At 42.0% G+C, this 26,060-nt stretch overlaps 1 protein-coding gene across 1 annotated transcript in view; it reads left to right on the forward strand.

Moving 5' to 3' along the window:
- Positions 1 to 6,132: 6,132 nt before the first annotated feature.
- The window catches only part of LOC308335636 (caM kinase-like vesicle-associated protein), a 33,911-nt gene continuing 13,983 nt past the window's right edge, over positions 6,133 to 26,060 (forward strand). The window contains exon 1 of the mRNA XM_080792740.1: positions 6,133 to 6,269. The gene's annotated coding sequence lies outside the window, so the exon portion shown is untranslated. The remainder of the gene's footprint in view (positions 6,270 to 26,060) is intronic.

Below are 26,060 nucleotides of genomic sequence, written 5' to 3' on the forward strand. Positions count from 1 at the left end.
TGTCTTTTGGCAAAGCTTTGTGTTCTCTTTGTGTTCTCTCTAGTCAAGTGGTTCCCAAACTGTGGTGCGTGCACCCCTTGTGGTGCGCGAGTGCCTTCTAGGGGGTGCGTGGCATGAAAAGGCTAATGGTGGTGCTATGGTTTTATATTAAATGTATTGACATATGATGCCAATATATGGCAAGTATATGCAGAATATTGCCTATGCTGCATATATATTCCATATTCAGGTTCATATATGTGCATATATGTGGATAAATAGGAAATATATGTCTCTATATAGCTTATGCAATTTATATTTCCATGTCGGGGGGTGCGTCAGCTAGGTCTGGAGGTAACAGGGGGTGCATCAGCTAGGTCTGGAGGTAACAGGGGGTGCATCAGCTAGGTCTGGAGGTAACAGGGGGTGCATCAGCTAGGTCTGGAGGTAACAGGGGGTGCATCAGCTAGGTCTGGAGGTAACAGGGGGTGCATCAGCTAGGTCTGGAGGTAACAGGGGGTGCATCAACTAGGTCTGGAGGTAACAGGGGGTGCATCAGCTAGGTCTGGAGGTAACAGGGGGTGCATCAGCTAGGTCTGGAGGTAACAGGGGGTGCATCAGCTAGGTCTGGAGGTAACAGGGGGTGCATCAGCTAGGTCGGGAGGTAACAGGGGGTGCATCAGCTAGGTCGGGAGGTAACAGGGGGTGCATCAGCTAGGTCGGGAGGTAACAGGGGGTGCATCAGCTAGGTCGGGAGGTAACAGGGGGTGCATCAGCTAGGTCGGGAGGTAACAGGGGGTGCACGGACAAAAAGGTTTGGGCACCGCTGCTCTAGTCTCTTGTCAGCCACACTGTTCTGCTGTCAGTTAACAAACATTGTGGGGCATAATTCCTGCCTCCTGTGGTGCAGTACGAATAAAGTTATTATTTGCTATTTTATTTCTGCATGTGCTGTGGAATACTGAAAAGTTTCCTGTCAGTGCAAGCCCCAGGAGGAATCCACATGACATGAATTGGTCTTTAAGTGCTGTGATGAATTTGAATGGGAACATTCATCCTACCCCCATGATGGATGTGAAATGGCTTAGGTAATAATGTCATGAAATTATTTCCTTGAATGGGGTCTGGTATAAATAACACAAAATGTATTAAGCTTTGACTAAAGGTATCCCTAAGAGCCACTGAAGAGGTAATGACTTAGATTTTTAAAATGTTCAGCTGTTTGTGAGAATAGAAACTTAAAAGGAAACCGTATCGGGTGTGTGTGTGTGTGTGTGTGTGTGTGTGTGTGTGTGTGTGTGTGTGTGTGCGCGCGCGCGCGCTAATTATTATACAGGCCTTTAAAGACCTGCTGCTGTGTCTAAAATGATGACGTCTATTGGTGTGCTATTATAACATGATGGTCTTTTCTCTGTCATCCCCTATACTGTATATGTTCACAAAAGCAGAAACATAACCCTTTGATCATCCGTTGCTATAGCAACTCCATCTTGAGCACTGTGATGCTACAAGGCCATGGGTGCCATTGTGATATCACACATTTGAAGTCAAACAGCACAATCTCTCTGTGGCCAAAAGTACCAGGCAATGTACTCCCGCTTTGAATGCTATCAATGCATCGAAAGGGACAACATCACATTTAATCAGAGCATTGACTGCTCTCAGTAGCCGTCTACTGACCTACCATGATCTCAGTAGCTGCATTCTGTGAGTTGATGGCTGCTGTTTTAACAGTGACGTTGTCAACTGATTTACGGAGTTTCAGGGATTGCGCCGGTTAAGACTGATATGAGGTTAGGGGATTTACATGGCCGGTTAAGACTGAGGTTAGGGTTAGGGTTAGAGTTAGATTCAGTGTTAGGTTTAGTAATGTCGGACAATGCGCGTCGTCGGCGTCGCTGTAAAAACAGTAGCCGTGATCATTCAATGCACAGAATGCAGCCTACTGTATACTGAGATCATGTAGTACAGGGGTGGACAACTTTGGTGATGGAGAGTGCCACTATATTTCCATACTCACTCCACAGGGCCATACTGTCATAGCAAAAATAGCTACAAGCTGAAAACGCATTGCATTGCGACGCATTTTGAGCTTGTAGAGCAGCTATTTTTTGCTATATTTGAATTGAAATCCTGAATAGTTTTTTGCTATTTTTGAATTGGAATCCTGAAAAGTAACCTTTTTTTATTTCATTTCAAATGCATTTAGTTAGTTATGTTAACCAAACCTTATCAACTAAATATACAAATACATTGGACAAAAAGACAACATTTTAATAGTAGTCATTAGTAATTAAAGCGAGTCATGTTTGGAATTGTAACGGCTGAAATCAATAATATATCAGTATTCTAATATATGATGTAATAATATATGTATAGCACCTTTCATGACATGAAATGCAGCTCAAAGTGCTTTACAGAGCAATGGAGAAAAAAAAGAAAAGCAAGGCAAAGACATTAAAAAACAAGCAGTAATGCAATACAGTGAGGACATGAATAACAAAATATAAAAGATCAATTAAAAGCAATGTTGTAGAAGTGGGTCTTGAGCTGTGCTTTAAAAATGTCTACAGAGGCTGCCTGTCGAAGGTACAGTGGGAGTTGCTGCTTCCCCGTATTTTTTTGTTGCCATTTTTTTAGGCAAAGCGAGCAGGCCAGCAGTGGAAGACCTTAGGGGGCGGTTTGGGACATATTTAGGCAGGCAGTCATGTAGGTAGGAAGGTGCGAGACCATTGAGAGCTTTATACACAAGTAAAATAATTTTAAAATCAATCCTAAAAACAACCGGAAGCCAGTGCAGTGAAGCCAAAACTGGAGTAATATGTTCTCTCTCTTAGTTCTAGTTAAAACTCTGGCTGCTGCATTTTGGTTGTAATCTGTCAGTTGTTTTCTTAGGCAGTCCAAAAAAAAGTGCATTGCATTAATCAAGCCGAGAAAAAACAAAGTGGATTAGCGTTTCTGCATCGTCCAGACAAATAGGCTCTGATTCGTGCAATATTTCTAAGGTGAAAAAAGGCAATCTTGTTAACATGATTAATGTGTGAATTAAAATTCAATTCAGAATCAATAATGACCCCCAGGTTCTTTACTGTACTGTTACTTTATACAGTCAGGTTGCCAAGTCTGATTATTATTGATCTTTTCTGCTCACTAGAACCGATTATGAGAACTTCTGTCTTATCCTCATTTAGCTTGAGAAGGGGAAGGGGACGGCAAGGGAGCAACACTCGTCCACTTCCAAATTTAGGATTTCAGTTTTGATTAAATCCTCATGGTCTTCTTCTTTTGTGAGGGAACCGGGGAGGGTGGGGTATATGTGCGGTTGTTTGTCTATCAAAATCATGAAAATAATGATTAGAGGGGCACGGTGGCACAGTTGGTAGTGCTGTCGCCTCACAGCTAGAAGGTCCTGGGTTCGATTCCCGCTCGGGACGCTGTGGGTGCTGGCGGCGTGTTTCCTCCTCCGCGTCATCAGTGCCCATACCCGAAGGCGGGGTTGGCAAAAGGGCCTTTCTGTGTGGAGTTTGCATGTTCTCCCTGTGTCCCTAGGGTAGGTACCCTACTGCCTCCCCCTGGCCAGCCGGGGCGCCTGATGGAGGGGAAAGGAACTGGTTGGAATAACATGTTCCTTCCACGCGCTACGTCCAACCAGGGAAACTCCCCCCTGTCAGGTGTAAAGGAGCAACTTGGACACTCAGGCATGAAGGAAGCATGAGTTCAAGTCCGTTGCTCTCCCCATGTCCCCATATATGGGAACTAGGTTGGTGGAGGGTGTGTAGAGCCCACGATCACATTAGATAATTGATGATTGATTGATTGCCCATACCCGAGGCGGGGGTTGGTGATAGGGCCTTTCTGTGTGGAGTTTGCATGTTCTCCCCGTGTCCCCTAGGGTAGATACCCTCACAAAAACATGCCGTAATCCTGGTCTCTAAAACTACCTCCCCCTGGCCAGCCGGAGCGCCTGATGGAGGGGAAAGGAACTGGTCGGAATAACGTGTCCCTTCCACGCGCTACGTCCGGCCGGGGAAATTCCCCTCTGTCAGGTGAAAAGAAGCAGCTTGGACTCCTCATGCATAGAAGGAGGCATGAGGTCAGTCCGCTGCCCCCCCAGGTTGGCAGAGGAAGTGTAGCGCCCAGGATTACATTAGATAATTGGCACTGGGTGAAAAGAAAACTGGGTTACAAAATCGTGGGATAAAAGATATATTAAAAAAATAAAATAATAATGATTAGCAGGGGAAACTTCATAATGCAGAAAGTAGCTTTTGTAACTGACTGTGGACGTGGATCTGTTAGAGCAGGCTTTCAAAGAGGTCAACTGGAAAGAAGAGGATGGATGGATGGATGGATGAATAAATAGGCTAAATAAATAAATAAGAATTAAAAACTGATTTGCGGACAGTTTAACATTAAAGAAAAAGTAGATTGGCTATTTAGCAGCCAGAGAGAGGACAGCATGTTATCCCTACTCTAAATTTCTGAGATGACAATTTGTGGTGACACAGGGAGGGGTCCTCTTCTGTGGAGTTGACCTTTATGCCCACGAAAAGTCTGAATAGTGTGATGCATCGGGATGGACCATCGATGGCTATCCTACATTATCCATGTGACTGTGATAATGGCTTCTCTGAAGAGCCTGCCGAGGGAGATGGAGGTGCTAAGTGGCATGTGTGTGTGAGTGCAGTGTGTGTGTGTGTGTGTGTGTGTGTGTGTGTGTGTGTGTGTATGACTGTGTGTGTGTGTGTGTGCGCGCGTTGTCTGAGTGCGTGCGTGCGTGTGTTGCACCATGAACACGCATTCATCCTGGTGAGCCGCTGTCCTCACCTGCTTCTATAGGCAGCAGGCTATCTATGAGTAGCCTGGCTAATAAGCCAGACTCAAATCACACTGCATTTTTTTTTGACAACGGCTGATTCGCTTCTGGTTTATTAGCCAGGCTAATCTATGAGGGAAGGTGATGATGGATTGCTTTTGCACTGTTTGACAATTTTAAAATAAAGAAACACTGTGATGAACACATGTTAATTGTAGAGGGTATGCATAGAGGCAAAGTGAGCTTATTTGTTTAACGTTGTTTAATGCAATCAGATAGGACTTTTCTGTTTGGTTGTATGGGCTGTCACAGCCAGAAAGTCGTTTCTGTTTTACCCTCACTAGGTGTTACCAACCCGCATAACTTCCGGGTAGTCACACACATACCTATTGTTTCATAATATTATAAAAAAATGATAAAATGGGCTTTGTTTGGATACTTATAGATTATTGAAAACAGACCCTTATTTTCTTTTTTTTCTTTTTCTTTTTTTTTTTTTTACAGTCAGTGTATGTATCATGCTGAGCTGTTCCATACAGGTCAAAGAGCATGAATAAAGTGTATGTAACAGAGGACATGACATTTTAATCTTCTATCTATATGAGCATTAAGCATCATGAATAAAGTGTGTAACAGAGGACATGACATGTTAATCTTCTATATGAGCATCATGCATTCCTTTCTTGCACAGCATGAGGCATTTATAGCCTACTATGTTTTCTCTTGTGTATTGATATGTGTCGACATGCAGACCTTAGGGGACTAGGTCAAGTCGGGAAACGTTAGAGCACGACTTGTTCTCAGCTTCACTTCACAAGTTCACACACATGCATGCTTGCATGTTGCACTGACTGAAGCCTATACTGTGTAAACGTAACGTCAAGATTAGAATGTCACAATCACAACCAATTCTAAATTATAGCTATGTTAACATAATTGTATAGACCGTAAAATGCTAGGTAAGTTATCTCTATCTGAAAACAGGTGATGTCCAGTAATTTATGAACAACTTGAGTTCTTAAACATGCGCACACTAGGACACGGGTTAAGAATAATATATCCTACAAAGTGTGACAAAGATCTGTGTCAAAGGTACATTTCAGATTTTTTATCGCCAAAATGGCATCACCAAATCACGGTCACCTGTCAGTCTGAAAGTATACACATGTGTCGATCAGATCAACTGACCCCTCTCTCCTGTGCGCGTTCTTCTGCAGGGCTACTCGATGTGCATCATGTGCGTGACAGCCAGTAACCCCCGCCCTCTTCCCTCACCAAGCACAGGAACATCTCGACGCGCCAGCACGCAGCGTAGCGTACAGGGCACAACAGATGGTAAGAGAGAGGCGCTATAATTTGACATAAAAGTAGCCTACTTTTATTATAAGGTTCAAACTTCGCAAAGCACTCGAAAGAGAAACCAAACTCTTGCAGTCCAGTGGATTCTACTGAGAGATTCTGAATCTGTGCCAAGGTAAGTTGGGCATAAAGCTTTAACGCATGGTGTTTGTGATAACTCTCGTTAATTAGAACAATTAGAACCCACCCATGAAAACCACTGAGTTTAGTGACATTATTTGTAAGTGGAGCACCCGACTAAATAAATGCCCCATTCATTGACAGCCTGCATCTTTTTCACAACGTTTCGATCATGTTTTCAGATAGTTTTTTCCGTCTTTTCTTTTTTTCTTTTCTGTGGAAGTTAGGCTGCAGCATATATGGCTAGCCTATAATGTCACATTATCAGACTAAGTTAAACACTACAGCCTATACGTGGGTGCTTTTAAATGAACTTGAAAAGTTTCCGTTTTAAATTAATTTGTCAATGTTATAGCCTGTTATACAATTATATTGAATAAGATCCAAATTGCGCTTATCTCGTCAGAATATATTTTGCAGTGGAGGCTACGCAAAATATTCATTTTTATACTAGCCTATTTGATATACGCACCATTGCAATTGGTGCGGCATCTTTGTCCAGCACGCTATGGGTTCAGCCTCAGTCTGGCGCAATTTCAGAACTATGCAGGTGCTGTTGCTGACTGAAGCATTGTGGTATAGACAAAAATCTTCTTTCTTTCTCGGTCTCGCCATCTCTCCACCTCTTTAGTATAGGCTAAACAGAAAATACATGCCAATCCATCCATCATCATGAAAGAGTACATTTATTAGCTTTAATTGTATAGTGTTCCAAATTTGTCTGCTCATTTCGTTGTCATTACTTCCATGAATTCCACTTAATATGTATCCTGCGAGTTCTCTCTCCTGATTGGATATACAGTATGTATATATTGAACATGCATTTTCTGCTTTACTAAAGAGACATGGAGACTGTTGCTGAACAATCAATATCAATACTATCAGAATATGGAGCTATTTAACAAACACACACACACACACACACACACACACACACACACACCAACACAGTCATGCACGCGCGCACACACACACACACACACATGCACATGCCACTTAGCACCTCCATCTCCCGCGCGGCACACATGAGTTACATGAGTCTTACATAGTTCAATATTTTTAACTATTAAAGAGGACTTTGCAATGCACTATATGCACATTTGTTTTTCTACAGAGTACAGCCAGACCGATGACCTGCACCTTTTGGGCTTTGGACTTATAATGGAAGTTTAGGTTTATAAGAAATGGGCTATACTGCCGTCACAATTTCAAGGAATTGGGGAATTTAGTTGTTAACTATGTGGATATGGGAGTGTGAAGCATTAATCACATCATCTTCATTCTCATAAATTACTCCATGCCTCGTTCCCTGACGTAGAGAAACATTTAAGTAAGAACATTGTTTTAATATGGATTTGGCCAACCAGATTTCAACAATATTATTGAAATTCAGGATACATGATATTTTACATCTATTCCTCATTTACACACAAATGCAATTCCAGTGTTTTAGAAGTCTGGATGCAGTTCAGCTGTACAGGGTACACTGATGTCATTCACCCATGGCATGAGTGATGATGGTGTCTTTAGAGACCTTGAAGACAAGGCCTGCATGCCATGCACAGCTGTGTGCATGGCATGCACAGCTGTGTGTATGGCATTTCCAGAAGGGCTCCTATCCTGGATCCCAGGTGGCCCAAGGCAACTATAGACCACATAGATTCAGAATTTGTACACAACTAGATCCCTGGAGGCAGCAGCTCTAGCCGTTCATGTTGCATCTGCTCACAGATCTGTGAGCTGATCGATGGCATACAGTATTGTGTCTAAAAGGGAAAATGTTTGAATATTTTGAAAATTATGGCAGTACACAAGTTTGTTATTACTGATGTAATGATGCCCTGACTTATGTAACTTAATGACTATAGATAAGGAGAGTTGTTATTGAGACCATGGAATGACTTTCATGTTATTTCTATTATCATTATTATATTTCTATATGTCTGTCGATTTCAAAACTGTCAGATTTTGACAGGACTTTCCCTCATGTTAAAATTACACCTATAGCTTATCCAAGTTTGACAGCTTAGAATATTTTGTACAATTTTTTTTCCTCATTATGGTGTTGGAATAAGTTGTTTTCATGGTCACTCTCTCTCAGAAACCTAATCACTGTTCATTGAGGTTTTTGTGTGATCTTCCATGTTTATTGAGCTCCTCGTTCACGTTATACAGTATAGTAAAAGAATGCCCTGCAGGGTTAGTCAGTGCTGTTTAGGGCAGTCTCTCTGAAAGATTATAGATAGGTGATGACAGGTGCAACTTTTCCTTTTGTTGCAGGCAGAAGTTACTCAGGAAATGTTGTGGAATGAGGAATGGCCGGCTAACATTCTATATTGTTATTGCTCAGAGATTGACTGTTGTTTGAGTGATGCCATTTTTGAGAATTGTGTGTAAGGATAGCATGTCTTTGAGGCCAAGACAATTGGGTGTTTGTATGTCTGGTAAATATGCATGAAATGTAGTTTCTGACATTCCCCATGGCATGCACTATATCTATTTCTGTATAGTGTGTCTGCTTTTGATTTTGCAAACCGTTGGGGTATTAGTGATAACTAAAAATATGACTCTGAGATAACATCCAACAAGTGTGAAAGGGATAGAGTAATATGCTTGTTTTGTATGATGCTGTGTGGATTGAGAGTTGCTATCTTTGAAGATAAGAATCAAAAGATTATGGACACAGTACTGAAAAGGCTGACTGCTGTTCTCAATACAGCATGACTTATAACTCATATGTGGTATGCCCCTCTTTAGAGTTTTCTTTATTTTATGTTTGAGTGGTGCAACTCCTATAGACAGCTACTGTATGTGTGTCTCTGGCTGGCTGGCTGTGTCCGTTCCTGGCTGGCTGGCTGGCTGGGTCTGTCCGAGCACGAAAATCGCTTTTGGTTGGTTTTCACAACCAAGTGTCACAGCCTAACTCGCACACCCATATCCACTAGTACAGACCACACATTCAAACCATACATCGTCTAAAGTTTTATTCATAAAAGGAGGAGGGAAATGAAACGGTCAGAATAAATGCATTGGTTATTTGGTTATGGTGGCTGGAGAGAAGGGGGAGGGATGGAAGGGTACGATGGGGGAGGTGGCGGTGAGGATGAATGGGCGATGATGTGAGACCGGCAGGTGAGGATGGGGGAGGTGAGGAGGAGGGAGTGATTACGAGGGGGCACGTATGATTAAATGAGGATGGGTAGTGAAGGAAGGGGGGAGTGAGGATGAGGGTGAGATGAAGGGGCACTACGGAGGTGAGCTGAAGGGGTGAGGAAGGGTGGAGAGGATGGGAGGTGTGGACTAGGGGCACGAATGAGTGAGGGGAGGATGAAGGGCGTGGCCCTGAGAGGAGGGAACGACGAGGGAGGGGATGACCGTGTGGGCTCCAATTCTTCTTTTCGTGTCTTTGAAGCATGTGGTTAGATGACAGTTTCCCACTTCTTTACACAGTCTTTTGCATTATTGTTGAACACGAGATCTTTTAAGCTGCACGGTTTGGGTAGTAGAGGGCAGACAAGGCAGTGCTACATCGTATGGTCGTCTTCTCCACATTCACAGATGATTGGGCTCCAATGGGGGTGTTGGACCCTGAGTATTGGCCGAAGAGAGATGTCTTGGATGACATCTGAGCCATTATGTATGCAGTGATGTGAAATATTTAAATCAACGTGTTTGGCTGGTGTTTTATTGCTGGCATTGACCGACCACTGAACTCAGTTCAATATCTGTCCTCAACTGACCCAAGCGCTGCAACCAAAAGGCATGAAAATCAATTTGACGCTTTGAAATTGGTGTTTATCTTCACAAACACATCAAATTAAATCAACTTTATTTGTATAGCACATTTAAAAACGACTCTCATCTATGTGTCATAGGCTTAATGTGATTGTAACATAACTGCACCCATAATGTTTGTGTCCTTGTTCATTTTCCTTTGTGTGGACATAAATAAATTCTTAAAATGTGTGTGTAGTGGCAAAACACGCGTCGCCTGTGTGGTGTGTGAAGAGCGTGATGCGGTTTTGCGTAACGCGTTACAGTGTTACTGCTCGTTTGCATAGTAAATGCTCAACAATGCATAGTTATGGTACAGAGAAGAAAAACGTTAAGAGCAGTTTAAAAGCTACACACATATCCTACTGTATGTATTAAAGTGCAAGAGCATCAGGTGGACAGACAATAAGAATGTTTTGAGTCTTGACTTGAAGGTCTCAACGGAGGGGGCAGACCTGACAGCAAGGGGGATGCTGTTCCATAATGTAGGAGCTGCGACAGCAAAAGCACGGTTGCCCCTGAGCCTCTTCTTTGTCGCTGGAATTGCTATAGTCGTCTGTCTGCTGACCTGAGGGTCCTAATGGAGGGTGGATATGATAGGAGGTCAGAGATGTATGGGAGGTGGTCAGTCCATTCAGTGCTTTGTAGGCAAAAAGGAGGGTATTATGAATCATTATTCTGTATGTTATTAAGCACTGTTTGTGCTCAATGCATTTACTCAGGACCAATTGTCGGCTATGAGGAGCTGCAAAAGACTCCCCTCACCCCACTGATAAATAAAGCTTCTCATGTGAAGAAATCCTGCAGTGACACCTGGTAGCTGGATTCATTGTACTATAGTCACAGAGCCATTTCTATGCAGCGTTTCATATAAAGTAGTTAAGCCCTGCATTTAGGAGAGGATGCTGAAAGTGACTTAAAAATGATGCATTGATGATACTAGACCGGTCCGGTGCCGTTTTGGCAGTGGCATACACTGGGCACGTAGAATGATGGATATCTTTATTGATCCTGCAGGGGAAATTCATGCGCAAAAGATGGCACAGCAAAAACAATCACAGATACAGATCGATAAGTAAAGTAAAAAAAAATTAAAGTTTGTAAAAACTTCAGGTTTGTGCCAAATGGTCACGCCCCTCGGCTTGGGAGCTTGGGTTGTTTGTGATTGGCCAGTAGCCACTTTGAGTGACAGTCGGGGCAAACTCTCTGGCCAGAACATGATTTACTATTCTCTAGGTCTATCGGGTCTAACTCGAATGGCCCAATTGAGTCGGCTCAATCGAACGTCGCAACGTTCGACACAGCAACTCGGTGATGTCTCACGTGGCTCAAGCTCGCTTGAGACAGCGGGCCTCCTTGTGGTCTAGTCCATAGAGTTATATGGACCATGTGGCTGAGACTGAATCAGCACTCGCAGATGGGAGCTGTGTTTTTGTAACCACGCGATGTTGTGGTTAACTGGTTTGCCATACTGCAAAGTCTCGTGAAAATATGGTTGGCCTATCAAGGAAGTTGATGCCTATTGTACACCCGCCCACGACAGATCGGTCAGACAGACGGATCAGTGTGAAACTTTTATTATTAATTATTATAATTTTTCTGGATTCCTTGGATCATGACATAACTTACGATATAGGCCACACCCATTTCCACCTAACAAGATTTTCAACAATTTTGTGTTTTTTGTTACTATAATATTTGTTTTCTTCGTTACTACTCACACAAATTGGTACATATTATCTCCTTCATCTTTTATTTATCTAAGCCCACATCCTAGTACATTCTCAAGGTCTATTCATACTAATCTCTAGTCTCAAAACAGATTAATAAAGCTCTGCAGCAAATTCAAAGGATTAGTTTTCGTCATTTTGTTTTTACTGATGGGTTTCCAGATTGATTCATACAGAAGTTTCAGAGGAAAAAAATCAGCCTTAGTTGACTGTTGAGTGTTGACCAAGACAAAGTGCATGGATGCAATCCACTGGCTTCAGTCATTGCATCGATATTATCAGGTCAACAGAGAGATAGACCTTTTCACACTTGACAACATAAACTTTCTAAATGGGTCCATGTTTATTTCCAGTTTACAGTGTCATTATCAGTAGCTGACAGGAAATCAACTAGGACCCAAGCTGTTGCCTAGCAACACAATTCCACAGACGACTATAAAGTATCCCAGAGTAGCCATAGATAAAAGCATATACAAACAATTAAGAGTACAAGATGGATCACCTGTAACACCGTGTTACAAATTAGGTGAATTTCAAAGCTGCAATATGTACGTTTCAAGTACATGGCAGAGAGTAATGAGCCATAACCATAACAAGGCAGCCTCTGTAGACATTTTTAAAACACAGCTCAAGACCCACTTTTTTACCCTTGCTTTTGACTGAGTTTGTATCTCCCTGTTGCTAGTTATATTTTTAATGTTTTTCGAGTTTTCATGTAATGTTTTTCTTTTGAATGTCTTTAGGCTATTATTGATTTTTGCTTGGATTTTAATGCTTTAACTTTCTGCTTTTCTTTATTTGTTCTGTAAAGCACTTTGCGCTGCATTGTTATGTTATGAAAGGTGCACTATAAATAAAGTTTATTATTATTACTAATATTAATATTAATATTACCCTTATTATTATTACCCTTATTATTATTATAACATCTCTAATGTCGAATTCGTAGCAAGTGAATGTCGATAGTGTCGACATTATCAAAAAACTTTACCGAACACACATTATCATCGATACTGTTTTCTTCCAAGAGAAAGAGAGAGAGAGAGAGAGACCTTCACAAACACGCTTGTTTTGACTTTGACTTAGCACTTCCTAGCCATTGCCATATAGTATACAGTAGCTTTCTGTTGTCTGTGATAATTAATTTTGGTTTAAATAGTGGATAACTGTAAGAGTATTGCACTTTCTGTTTGAAGATTATATAAATGTGATTTGATTGAGGATAACCAAGTTCTAATTGGCCAACTGTAGTTTATAATGTAGAGTTTGCATTAGCCACTTTTAAACAAAATACATTTCATTATACACAAAAAAATACACAGAAGGGGAAGTGAGGGCTGGTAAAGTTGGAGAATAAAAGCTGGGGTCAGATTTTCCCTCAAAACTCGTCTTCGTCGAAAAGGGTAGGATACTTCTGGCGCCATTCAGCTTCAAAGAGAACCCCTGCTAACATCCACAAATGGCAAATTTAAAGGGGAATTTTACATGGAAATGGATTAATATTTCACCTCAGCATTGATTCATGCTGCCACTGTAGACATGTTCATCTTCCATGGAGTCGCTTGTGCAAAGAGGAGTGTAGACGCTGCCATGGTCTTGATCTGGCACCTCCTCTCCACTGTACATTAGAAAATAATGGGTCTCCTGTGCAGCGTGTTGCTCCCATTTCATATAATCTCAACACAATTCACCACCCTATCCCTTTGCCATGTAATTTTCTCATTGATGGCAGCACTGGAGATGGCTGAGGCAGAAGTGATAACGGATGTGATGAATGGAATGTATTACTGACTTTTAGAAACCCGCAGGACATACTGACAGCCAGCTGGCATTCTCTATGTTAATCGCATGTGTGAGCGAATGGAAGGGCAATTTTATATATCTACAGTAGGTGACATTTTACACTCCGACACAAAGCCCCCGCACGGTTACCGGCTCATATCACAGATGCTGACGAATTTTGATGCACTTTACAGTGACATTTCTCATAACCTGCATCGCTGAAGATAAATTAAGTTGAGTTGTTTGTCATGAGAGGAATGATATTATAACAAACTCACTGTAAGCAGTGGATTTTCTAACAATCTGTTTTGCTCTGTGGAAAGATTGCTTTAGAAGTTCTGTCAATAGATAAATCAAGGCCAAATTAATTTATCCTCAACAGCACGCTTTGTGCACCGTTTCCACTGCATGCTGTACAGGCAAAAAACGTTAATCCATTTAGACCTGAGGCCGATTCTATACAAATGTCTTCTAAATTATGACCGTTTTCTGAAAAACCTCAACCATTTTCATGTATTTAGCCACGGACCCCATCCGAAAATATGTTTTTTTGCTGGATCCTATTTCCAGGGACCCCCCAAGAAGCAAACATTTGAGTTAAAAACATTCGCTCAGGCTGTCTAAAAGAATGTAATATTCAAAGATTTGAGCCACAATTACACGATTTAAAAGAAAATTGCAAATCTACAAGCTCCTAGCACGGCACTCGGTGCCACGCGATGAGCTTGTAGATATGCTATTTTTCAATAGCTAAAGTATAACATAATCCTTAACACCAAAAGGGGTTCTCGTCCTGATCCTGAATGGGTTAAAGTTGCATGACAGAGCCTGAAGACATCCAGCATTTGACTACAATGTGGTCCAGTTTGAGAAGCATGCTGTGCTTTGGCAGTTTGTCACTTATATGATGTGTGTAGTAGTGATGTGCATCAAGCTGACCTCGGTATCAGACAGAGGACGTTAATTATGCTATGCTTACCAAGGCCAGATAATGGTCTTGTCTGTTTCAACAGACTTCATTTGCTTCTGTCCCAAATGTCTTGTCGTGTCCCTGACACGTTGTTCTTCTCAGTGGGTTCAGCAATTAATCTGAACCCACAGGAATAATATGGTCATTACCACGTGAAACACTCATGGGTGACATTTTTCACTTTTCTCAAATGTAAGCGGTTTTTGTGAATTCGGCAGAGAGGAAGTTACTGAGCATGCATGGCCACAGGGTGTGATGTCACAGGTTACTCTTGGAATGTACCCTACTCTGATGTCACGGTCCAATGGACAGTCCCCGGGTACAGGCTTAGCTACGGGGCTACGGAATACGGGAGTACCGGCTGTCAGCTCTTGGTGTTAACAGCGTTAGCAGTTAACACCTTACTCACTGAAAGCCTGGGTATCGAGGCTATACTTACTCACTGATACAACGGAGGAGTAAGTAGCCTTGCCGAGCCATGAGGCCCATAGGGCAGGAGCCTATCTCCTGTTTCTGTAGCGTGAGGCAGCTTGATGTACAAGTACACCCCCTGGACATGATGCTAGTATGTCGCAGGGACTTACCCCCAATCCAACCCTTGATGCTGAGTGTCAAGCAGGGAGGCACTGGGTCCCATTTTTAGAGTCTCTGGTATGACCCGGCTGGGGATTGAACCCCGACCTCCCAGTCGCAGGGCGGACACTCAAACCACAAGGCCACTGAGCTGGTCTATAACGGAGGAGAGTGTCGGTGATCACTGAGGTGCACCGTGTGTGTGTGTGTGTGTGTGTGTGTGTGTGTGTGTGTGTGTGTGTGTGTGTGTTTAACTGTCCGAGCTAGGCAGAGTATATCGAGTCAGAGGGGGGGCATACGTTAGTCCGACGTGGCCGGTTAAGACTCATCCGTGGCTCCGACATGCGTTGCTGGTTAAGACATATACAGTACGTGGCCGGTTAAGACTCACCCGTGGCTCTGACATGCGTTGCCGGTTAAGACACATACGTGGCCGGTTAAGACTCATCCTTTCTCATCCTTTTCTCATCTTTTCTCCAGGGCCTACTTTCAGATAGACTTTTGAAATCAACTTTAAAATTCATTCAAATGCTATGATAACAAAACATTTGTTATCATTTTTGAAAGCTTAAAACCAGGATAGAACTGTCATGTTGTGTGCTGCACCCTAGAATATTGGGCACTTCCTCAATGCTCCTCTCCATGTAATATGAAAGGTGAAACAGGAGATTGTTTTTTATAAGCATGGTTTGATTTTCTGTTTGACCTAAACTAATTAGACAATTAAAAAATATATATTCTTCTGCTTATACTTGTTGCCATTCCATTCCATTTAGCAATTTTCTATCAACCGATAGGAAGAATGGAATCAAGAACTGTTCACAACAGAAAACAACTGTTAATTCTCTCATGTGAAAGACAGTTTCACACATTCCTTTGTTAATCCCTTTGTTAATACACAGTAATATTGCTGAAAGACAAAAAAGCTCCCTTGGATTTCAAGATATGAGTGTGAGGATGTGCATGCCTCCTAAATTTAGCACAATGCAGCGTATACATCCTCCTCCTCCTAAGCAAATGATGATTTTTCTGCTTTCAGCAGTAACCATGCTGTATTATGATGCCACATTGAAGGACTTTGTAACCAAGGCAACAAACAACAGGCACAGACAATGGTCAGATTAACTGGTGAAGTGTAAAGCGAGAGCATTTCAGATTTTATGTTAAGCAACACAGATCTATAGTCTCTGAGACTAAAATGGAAACGAAAATAATTTGCACTTTGGTAAGATGTCAGAAATGACTGGCGTCATACATAACATACAGTATAATGGCCACATTAAGTACGAGATCCACCTTGGACCCACACTCTCCACAGATAGGGCCTGGCAGATGGGTAAGTGTCTCAATCTTTGAAAAGGAACCATTTAACATAACACATTGTTTCCTGTTCATTAAAGCCTTTCAATAATTCAATTACAGAATCTTTGAATCCATATGCTGATAGTTTCATGAGTAGTAGCTCATGATCTATAATGAGGATGTGGATGCATCATTAGCGACATAGATTCATAGATTCATCACTTCTATCACACTGATCCCCCCCCCCCCCTCCTGAAACCCCCACCTGTCACATGAGTGAAACTGTCCTCTCTGCTGCTCTCAGCATGTTATGTGAGCCTTGCACTCGCCTACCAGAGCACCAGTGCACACACGCAACAGATTAACTGTATCAGTGCCTAGACAAGGCAGCACAACAAAGCAAGTGTATATTTAGATGCAGACTGCTACTGTTGACTGGAGAAAGGCCTCAGAGTTGTTTTTTTGCATCCGTGTGGGAGGAATTGAAGCATATCTCTAGCTTTGTGTGGTGGATAGTAAGTTTGTCTGCGTGTCGAAGCCACAGACTTAATACCCACAAGATTGACCCTATTATGCACTTTCCATTTGGCTCTCACACTGTGTGTGTGTGTGTGTGTGTGTGTGTGTGTGTGTGTGTGTGTGTGTGTGTGTGTGTGTGTGTGTGTGTGTGTGTGTGTGTGTGCGTGTGCGCGTGCGCGTGTGCGTGTGCGTGTGCGACTGTGCGTGCGTGTGCGACTGTGCACGTTTCCAAGCCACATTATAACTAGCATCATAAAGGCCAAGCACACTGATTGACACAGAAAACTCAGAGGATTGATCCTATTTTGAGACAAAAAAAACTCAGAAGATTTATTCTATTACTACGCTATGCACTTTCCATGGCCATTTGATTCATGTGTGTGTGTGTGTGTGTGTGCGCGTGCGTTATAAGATACTGTAAAGTTAATCAGTTCTGCTTAGTTCATTGATGAGGACACTAGCTGTCCTTTCTGTGCGGTGCAGACAGGGCAGAGACTGGAGTGGCTGAGCAGCCTACAGGGCAAATTAGCCTCGTTGTTAATAAAGTATTCAATCAATCCATCCATCCATTCCTCTGACGGTCCTTTAGAAGAGCAAATGTCAGGCACTTGGGTGGAGCAGTGGTAAAGTGCCTGCACACTACCACAGAATCTGGGGGGATGATATATGTCACTACAAGTACTCCTACAGGCTGGGGCGGCACGTGTCAGCAGGGAGTGTTGGGTGGGAGGTGTAGGGCGAAGGCTAGTCTACGTTAAAAGGTGTTCAAAGGTCATGGTCACAGTGACTTTACAAAACAGGTTAAATAAATTAAATTAGTCTGTGAATAGCAACTGGTTGGCGGAGGCAGTTCCAGCTTTTGTATTCCTGTTCTAATTGGTAATCGAGTGCTCACTTGCCAGCCTGAGTTACATAGCCATTTTTGTTGCATGTCCCTTGATTGAATTAAATATCAAAGACCCATCTGCACCAACATTGTTGACCTTAAGTCTTCAAAACAGCACATGCTGCACATCATTCTCATATGTATGCAGATTAACGCACGCGAACACATTCCACTGCAGTGTTCACTGTTGCTGACTCATTGCTTTAACGTAATACTTAAATATTACCACGCCAACAGTTCTATATGTCCTCAGTCATATTAAAATCAGTATGTGGCCATTAATTCACTCTTCGGATTCGTATGTAGAAAGTGTTGATCCAAGGGCGAAATTCTCAGTTGGCTGTTCTCGTCTACAACATTCAGGCTGTTTTTCGAAAGACACATTGCAGGAAAAACCAAGCAGGAAGCTTGTGCTCTGAATAATGAAGCCAACACAGAAGTAACTTAAAAATGCATTCGCCGCCGTCATTATTGCCTGCATTGCCATGGCAACACTACTTTTCAGTAGTGTATTGCCGCACCCGTGGTGCGATAGTTGTCATTAATCTGCGTTATTATTATCATCACCAAAGACAGGTCACTCACTCATCATATCATCTGAAAATAAATCACTTCTTTTGGTCCGGTCTTCGAGTCTGTCTCTCTATGCATTTTTGATTGATTTGTATAAATGAGCTTTTTCTGCAGTGAATTGGAATACTCTCTGGTGGAACAACCGTTCCCTACTGTGGCAGGAGATGAAGACAGCAAAAAAGCAGAGCGGCAAAATTGACAAAAAAAGAATTGCCCGCTGCCGGTAATGTCATAAGACATGGCGGCAGTCAGAAAAAGGTGCGGTTTGATCTGAAGTAGGCATGTACAAGGCATACACCCTTGACATCACTTGAGATGTAGCCTACAGAAATGCACTGCACTGGAAGTATTGAATATATTGATAACAAAGTTTTAAACCAGCAATTGTATGTGAAATGAATCATAATTGGGCAACTGCATGGCCTATTTCTTACCTAAAAATGTATAGCTAATTTACAAACAAGCTGTCAGAGACGAGCATCAAGTGTCTATACTGCCTCTCTGCCTTTGAGCTCTCCTGCCTTGAGCTCCATGGAGCAGTGGAGATCTCACTGAATGACAACTTGCTTATTTACAAGGCTCTTACTCATACCTCTACACGCAATTTACGATAAAAACAAATGCAGAAATTGCTGGCGCCAGTGGTGTGAATTCAGCAAAAGACTGTCACGAATCATGATCTGAACATAATAGTTTCAGTGCAAGATTTATCTCCAGTGTGAAGAAAAATAAAGCTGACGTTCCAACTGAATTCGAAGGTACTGTAAATGAGGGATGGAGGTTGTTTGCATAGGACTACATGTAAGTGATGAGTGGAAAATAATGAGAACATTGAAAAGAAAGATATTTACAGGGCACAGAGGAAGCAAACAGATTGCGAGGGGGTAGGGTTATATTGTTTATTAAGTTCTTGTCATATCACAGTTGACTAAATGTGTACAGTATTTCTGTGCACAGTTACAGAGCATAAACTCGAGAGAATACATTTATCTCCTTGCAAGAGAAATCATGTTAATCACGCTTGCCCGTAAAATATTATTTTTCCCAGTAATGAGCCCATGGTTTTGAGGTGTTATTCAAAGCTTTCTCATGAAACATGATGTACGTGTGCACATTTCATTGATTGATTGATTGAAGAATAGAGACGTATTTACAGACGAGATGGGAGGGAAGTAATCATTGGGTTTACCTTGTTTATTGACTACCGGTATGCATGCTTGTAATTGTCATGTGTTACACTCTGTGAGTCTGGAGAAATGTAATCATTGGAATGTATTAATTGAAATATCCTGAGGCGTTGCTGGTATATTTAAATGTTCCAGGTTACCCTGCTTGACCATATAACATCTGCTGATAAGATATTAGACTACTGTGGATGGGAGAAGGATATACATCTGCCATTGTTATTCTTACATGGATTGCAAACTTTGATGCCCCCACGGCCACAAGGAAACTACACTTCCTTTAAAACCTTGAACACCATACTGTACCTACCCTTTCCCAGACTTAAGGGATATAGAAAATGACTGGCTAAATATCAAGAGCAACCATTATGTTGAGAGCCATCGGATTCGGACTGGCACTATTCATTCTTTCTTGCACCACCCTCCTACTCAGCCTGGGGTGTTTTTAAACTTTAAGCTTACTGACCCTGTAGTAAAAGAGCTGAATTGCTTTCTTACTGACTTAATCTGGTAGGTCTACCATGTAAAAGAGCTGACTGCTTTCTTACTGACTTCAGTATCTGGTAGGGCTGGCCGCTGGCCACATAAAAGAGCTGACTGCAAAGATTTTACCTGTTATTTTTCCTGGATTCATGCAATTGTACAGTGGTGTATATACTGAAGGGGGTTTCTGGTTCTGGATGTAATGGGATTAGTGACAGTGGCTGGCACTGCAGGTGAGAAACTCTAGTGAGAGACTAAATTAAATCAAGCCAAACTTTATTAATAAAGTGCTGTACGGGATAAAAAACTAAAAACAAAGCATAAGCTACTGTGACCTGAGTTTATAAACAGATTTTTATATTCTTTTGCTGTTGTTACTTGTGGTGAAATGAACAATATTTTCTTGTGATTTTGTGACTTCTGATTGGTTGAGAGGACATTTCAGACTGAAACTTTAATTTCATTAATTCATTTCACCACAAATTACCTCCATTTTCCTTCAATTTATCAAGTGTTTTATTATTATTATTATTCGTTTACCGTAAAAACAAAAATTGAATGCTACAAAGAATTATCCTTGTATTCAAACCATTCCACGGTGAGTAAAGGATAGGGTGAAGTACTCCTTTAAGGTTGACTGATTTGATTGATTGACCTTGTGTGTGTAGTATTGGTGCAGGCGTGTTCATTTGACTAGTAAAGCAGAACCTCATATAAAATATGACCTTTCAGAAAATGCAGTTGTCATACAAGTACTACACAATCATTAGTGCATATGATTCTTGCTCTAATGTGAATCTCGATTTTCCTCCACAATAATTGAGACCACGATTATCACGATTCTCATTTTTTCCATGACAATATTTATTGTCTTTAGTCTGTAGTTGCTGAACATTACATTCAAATGTAGCACGTACCTGGAGCCAACTACTAAGTGCATGACTTAAACCTCTCTAAGTCTCTCTCTTGTAGCAAAAACATTTAAGAGTAACTAAAATGAATCAGACAACCAACTAGTGCTGAAACTGCTGATTACAATTACGATACGTTTCTTGCTAAAATTTAGAAATGAGATCCCATAGGTATTTTTTTTAATTAATTGTGCAGCACTAACAACCATACAGTAAAGGAGGATTTCAAGTTGAAGAACTTGTTGTACCATAAACACAATACCATGCCTAGCAATTATGTAATACCTGATATGATACCGAAATGTCATCTGCTGCAGTTCACACTGTACAATATGAAATCAGACTATCATGCTATGGCCTAAGGTTGTGTTCTACTATGGTTCAGCTGTAGTACAACAAATTCCATTTCTGCCACAGGAAATAGTTCATCCTTGTTGGCAGAATAGGGATGCATTCATTGTGGCATGGGGTTTTTCCAGCATCATTAATGGGCTGTCTTAAATTTACAATCGCTCTCTTTCTTGCACTATGAATTTTATTATAGTCAGCAGTCTTAAAGGACCTTCAATTACAGTGGATTAAAATTGAGTCCAATATTTTCATCACATGTGGCATGAGATGAAAATATTTCATGTAATGTCGATTTTATGGGAGGCAATTAAAGTTTCTGGTTGCTGAAGCAGCATGGTGCAATAGAAGTCTAATGAGATTAGAGGCACGGTGTTCGTCATACGCCAGACAGAAGGAGCTGGGTCAGTGGACACTTTAGCTCCCATAAACAGGATTTACTGGTGTCAAGAGCAACTCTATGGTCAGCATGCCCTTGTTATACAAAAGATACAAGTTGAACACATTTCAATAGTCTTTCCATCCTGAAAAACTGGCAGTGGTGGGAGAAGTAATTAATTATACCTGTCAGTTAATGTGTTAATTGTCTCCACCAGGCCGAAGGCATGGGGAGAGAGAGTATGTTTTGCACTCCATCCGTCCGTCCGTATGTCTGTCCATGTGTCAGTGTGTCGGTGTGTGGGTGTGTCCGTCCGTCCGTCCGTCCGTTTGTCTGTGGACAGCTAATCTCCGGCACAGCTGAACCTCTGCCCCAAGGTTTTCACATTGGCGTCTTATAGCGCCACCAGGAGGCCGCTTTGTGCAGTACACCTACAGATTTTGTCCAAACATCACGCAAATTGGTACACAGTCTCTCTAGAGCCATTCAACGAAACCGGTCTTTCAGATTTTTCAGACTCTATCCTGATTGGCTAAGATTGGCAGTTGGGGTCGAAACATTGTCATCCATAACCAAATAAAATTGCATTGGGTGGGAGCTACAAAACAGTGTGCGGACATCTCCTTCTCCGGTCCCTAACAAGAGCCTGAAGACAGTGTTTCCACCCCACCTCGATAAAGCCCCAAAATCCACCCGCTTGAAGCGCAAAAGTGTTTTTGCGTTTTCAAATTTTTAGGTGTTTCAGGAATGTGTGTGTGTGTGTGTGTGTGTGTGTGTGCGTGCGTGCGTGTGTGCGTGCGTGCGTGCGTACTGTGTGTGAGATGCTGTCTCCCTCGAGGGTTGTCAGGCTGAGTTAAACAAGCTTCTCATGAGAGCAGCACAGTCTCAGGTTGTAACCCAGTGAGCGTCTCTAATGGCTCATCATCCCCAGGCCTGCCATCACCATGAATAATTTGCTGTGATGTGGAGCTCTCCTACGGATTTGCTCTGTATGCTTTTGCCATCCAAAATGTGTCCGCTCAGCTGTCATCTAGTGTAGCAATCCACAACACAAAACCTTACATGTACACCGCGGTCAACTATGTTGGACTAAAAGTGAAATAAATGTGTTATAGGACTACGGGTTGATGTGAGGCCAAAATTTGACGTTGCAAATAGAAAAGGACACAAACGCTTGTATATTTACAGTGCACTACATGCATCCACACTGTAGTGCATGTGTTGTGCATGTGTGTGTATTCACGCTTGCTTGCTTTCCTGCATCCCTGCATCCCTGTGCATAACATCATGCTAACACTATACCTCACCCCCAGATTGTTTGAGGATGTCAATTCTGCCATTGTCCTCAAACAGATATTGTTTCTATGTGGGGCAACACCTGTCTCTATGCACTCTTCAGATCAGCACACATCAGAGATTTCTTATAGATGATGATACTCACACAATTTTTAAAGCAACCTCAACCTTTTTTGTCTGCCAGGGCTCACTTTTCAAGAAGAAATCCCAGGGTACACCTAGTTATACCTAGCTATATAAAATAGCTGTATCAAATGTCATATCTCAATATTTATGCCAAATATTGCAAAATACGATATTACCGTTAAAAATGTCAATATCACTCAATCAAGTATCCTATTATTGAGCTCACACACTGGGGGCTGGGGCCCTGTCCAGAGCCCGGCCAGAGGCCTTTTGTGGCGGTTCTGGACAACTGTGGTTCCGACCGACTTGACACTGGGCACTGTAGGCTACTCCCTGTGGGGGTGTGAAACGCATGAGTCGAATTTGATTGCAGCCGTACACACGTAGACAGACATATGTACGGAGACATGGTGCAAGTATTTTCACACAATCCCCAACGATAAACGTAATCTACGTTGCTCTGGAGAGGGAAGTTTGGAGCTCTCTGGTGGAGCTGTTTCCCCTGCAACCCGACTATGAATAAGAGTGTTGAAGATGGATGGATGGTTAGTTAAATACAGGTTTATTTTTTAAAGCAATGTTTTAAAGGAGCTTGAATGTGGTGTTTCAGGTGTTTTGAGTTAGTGTTAGGAATCCTCCCCACTGGAAGTTCTGCTTGTTGAATTTGTTTGTTAGTTTGAAGTTAAAAAAAATGCAATCTAGTGTTTATAGAAATCTGAAGTTGTGACTGCATTGGGCTTTTAAGGAACACAAGGAGGGTCACAAGGAGTTTACTGACTGATCAGAGAGATGCTAGCCTATATATGTCCATACTTTGCCCAGCATCCATTGTGCAAGGATCTGCAAAGCACAGACGGCAGGCTTCTCAAGAATAGCAGAATAGTGGAAAACAACAATCCCTTTTCATTTTTCCAGCTCATTATTTCTCTGTGCTCTTAGCTTTTCCTCTTGGCACAGAAAAACTAATGCAATGACAGGCAGCAGTTGTAGAAAAGCCCTGGTAGTTCTAGATTCTAGAACTACCAGGGCTTTTCTACAACTGCTGCCTAGAATCTAGAGGCACACCAGCTACATCACTAGTTCTCAAAGTGGGGTCCCTTAGGGGTCCTTGAGGGGGTTCCAGGCGGTCCCTCACGAAACGCAGATCAGTTTAACATTTATAGACCTATAGCCTATTTACATTTTCGACAATTCGAAAATAGCCAGTGTGTCATGGTGCAACACACCGTGGGCTTGTAGATCTGCTACTTTCAAAACTTCAAATCTTCTCTTATGGGGTAAAATCTTTTCAAATGGGGATCCATGGCGAATATCAATTTGAGCGTCCTTGACAGGAACATGTCTACGGGTTTCTGATCTGGCCTGGAGCTGAAATAATAAGTAAAGTTAGGCTTAGCTAAACCCCCATTATCGCGGCCTCTTTGTAAAACAATAATTCTTAATTCTGGGTCCAGGGTTGCTTATACGTCCCTGTATAAAATAATTAAATTGCGAAAGAGTTACGGTAAAGAGAATTTTGGGAATATACTAGTCATTTTAACTGTTTTAATTCATACCTCGTATCAAAGATAGAGGCAAGCTAAGCTCTGGAGGTCTAATTTTACTTGATCCAATAAAGGGTTGAAATTAGGAGAAACTAGCCCATTCTGACCTGAGATCAGATTCATACGAGGTTTTTCACTGGACACACACTGGTCTGATGAACCCATTCGGACCTGAGATCAGATTCTAAAAATGTTAGTCGCTCTTCGATTTTTCAAAAATAGCAGACCTACAAGCTCGTAGCGCGCCACTCGGTGGCGCGCTATGAGCTTGTAGATCTGCTATTTTTTAATAGCTAAAGCATAACATGATGCTAACACCAAAACGGGTTCCCGGTCAGAATGGGCTAGATAAAGTGCCCCTCGGGGGACAGGTCTCCACCAGGGCAGGTCAGGTTGTGGCCTCCTGGTGGCGCTATAATAGGCCAATGTGAAAAGGGTGCCATTTGTTCTTGATTTGAGGCATTTTGTTCGAAAAATGTGTTTTGCAAAAATAAGGAAAGTGGGAAAGTGCGTTAAAGATTTCATGTAAATTGCACGCTGCGTTCATGATTTTCATGCTTTTTGTTCAAAACGGTCCAGTCCTGCAAACTTTAAAAACCAATGTTGGCCAATTAAGGATGGAATATGAAATATTGACAGATCTGTCTTGAGCACATGACTATAGAGATACTGTGTAACGATTTGCAGCAAAAGATGTGTTTTACAAAAGTCGGCCTTATATAACAGCTGGCCGTTCAGGAAAAGTTGGGGCAAAATTTGGAGCTACTGCAGTGCTGTTTAACCTGCTGAGAATGAGTCAGTATGAGACTACTTGAATAAATTGTTTAAAGCTCGTTGCATATAAGCCCTAATCGTTTAGTCGTACCATGTCTCACAGTCCTTGAGTAAATCCTGACATGAATGTTTGGAATCATTGTGTGAAGCCGTTGATTCTGGAGTCCTTGACTATACTGTATCTGAAATGGGCATGAGATCGATTCATGAGAGAGGTAGCACATGGACACAGACACAGTCTGGTAGAGTCTGTGAACCTGAACTCACAATTAGAGAAAGGCAGTGTAGAGGAGGATGTACTGTGTTATTATACTGTAGCTCATGCCACAGCACTCCTGTTTCTAGAACGGTAAGACGGTAGGCTACTCCACACACAGATAGCTTGATAGAAGAGTTAACGAAACGCAGGTCCAGTGAGACATACTTTTCCTGTATAAAAAAGACTGTTTGCTGTGAATAATGCATGCAGCAGTATTGTGCTTGTGTTGTGCTTGTGTCTACAGCATGTTCTACAGCACTTGTTTAAACCTCTCCCTCATCTGTACACATGGCACCGATTGATGCAAATTTCCCTTTTATTCCCTAACTGTAGTTGTTATACTGCTTTTCTCTCTTCATTGATGATCTGGCTT

The sequence above is a fragment of the Protomyctophum bolini genome (genome assembly GCF_963924005.1).
Source record: "Protomyctophum bolini genome assembly, chromosome: 2".
NCBI classification, from domain to species: Eukaryota; Metazoa; Chordata; class Actinopteri; order Myctophiformes; family Myctophidae; genus Protomyctophum; species Protomyctophum bolini.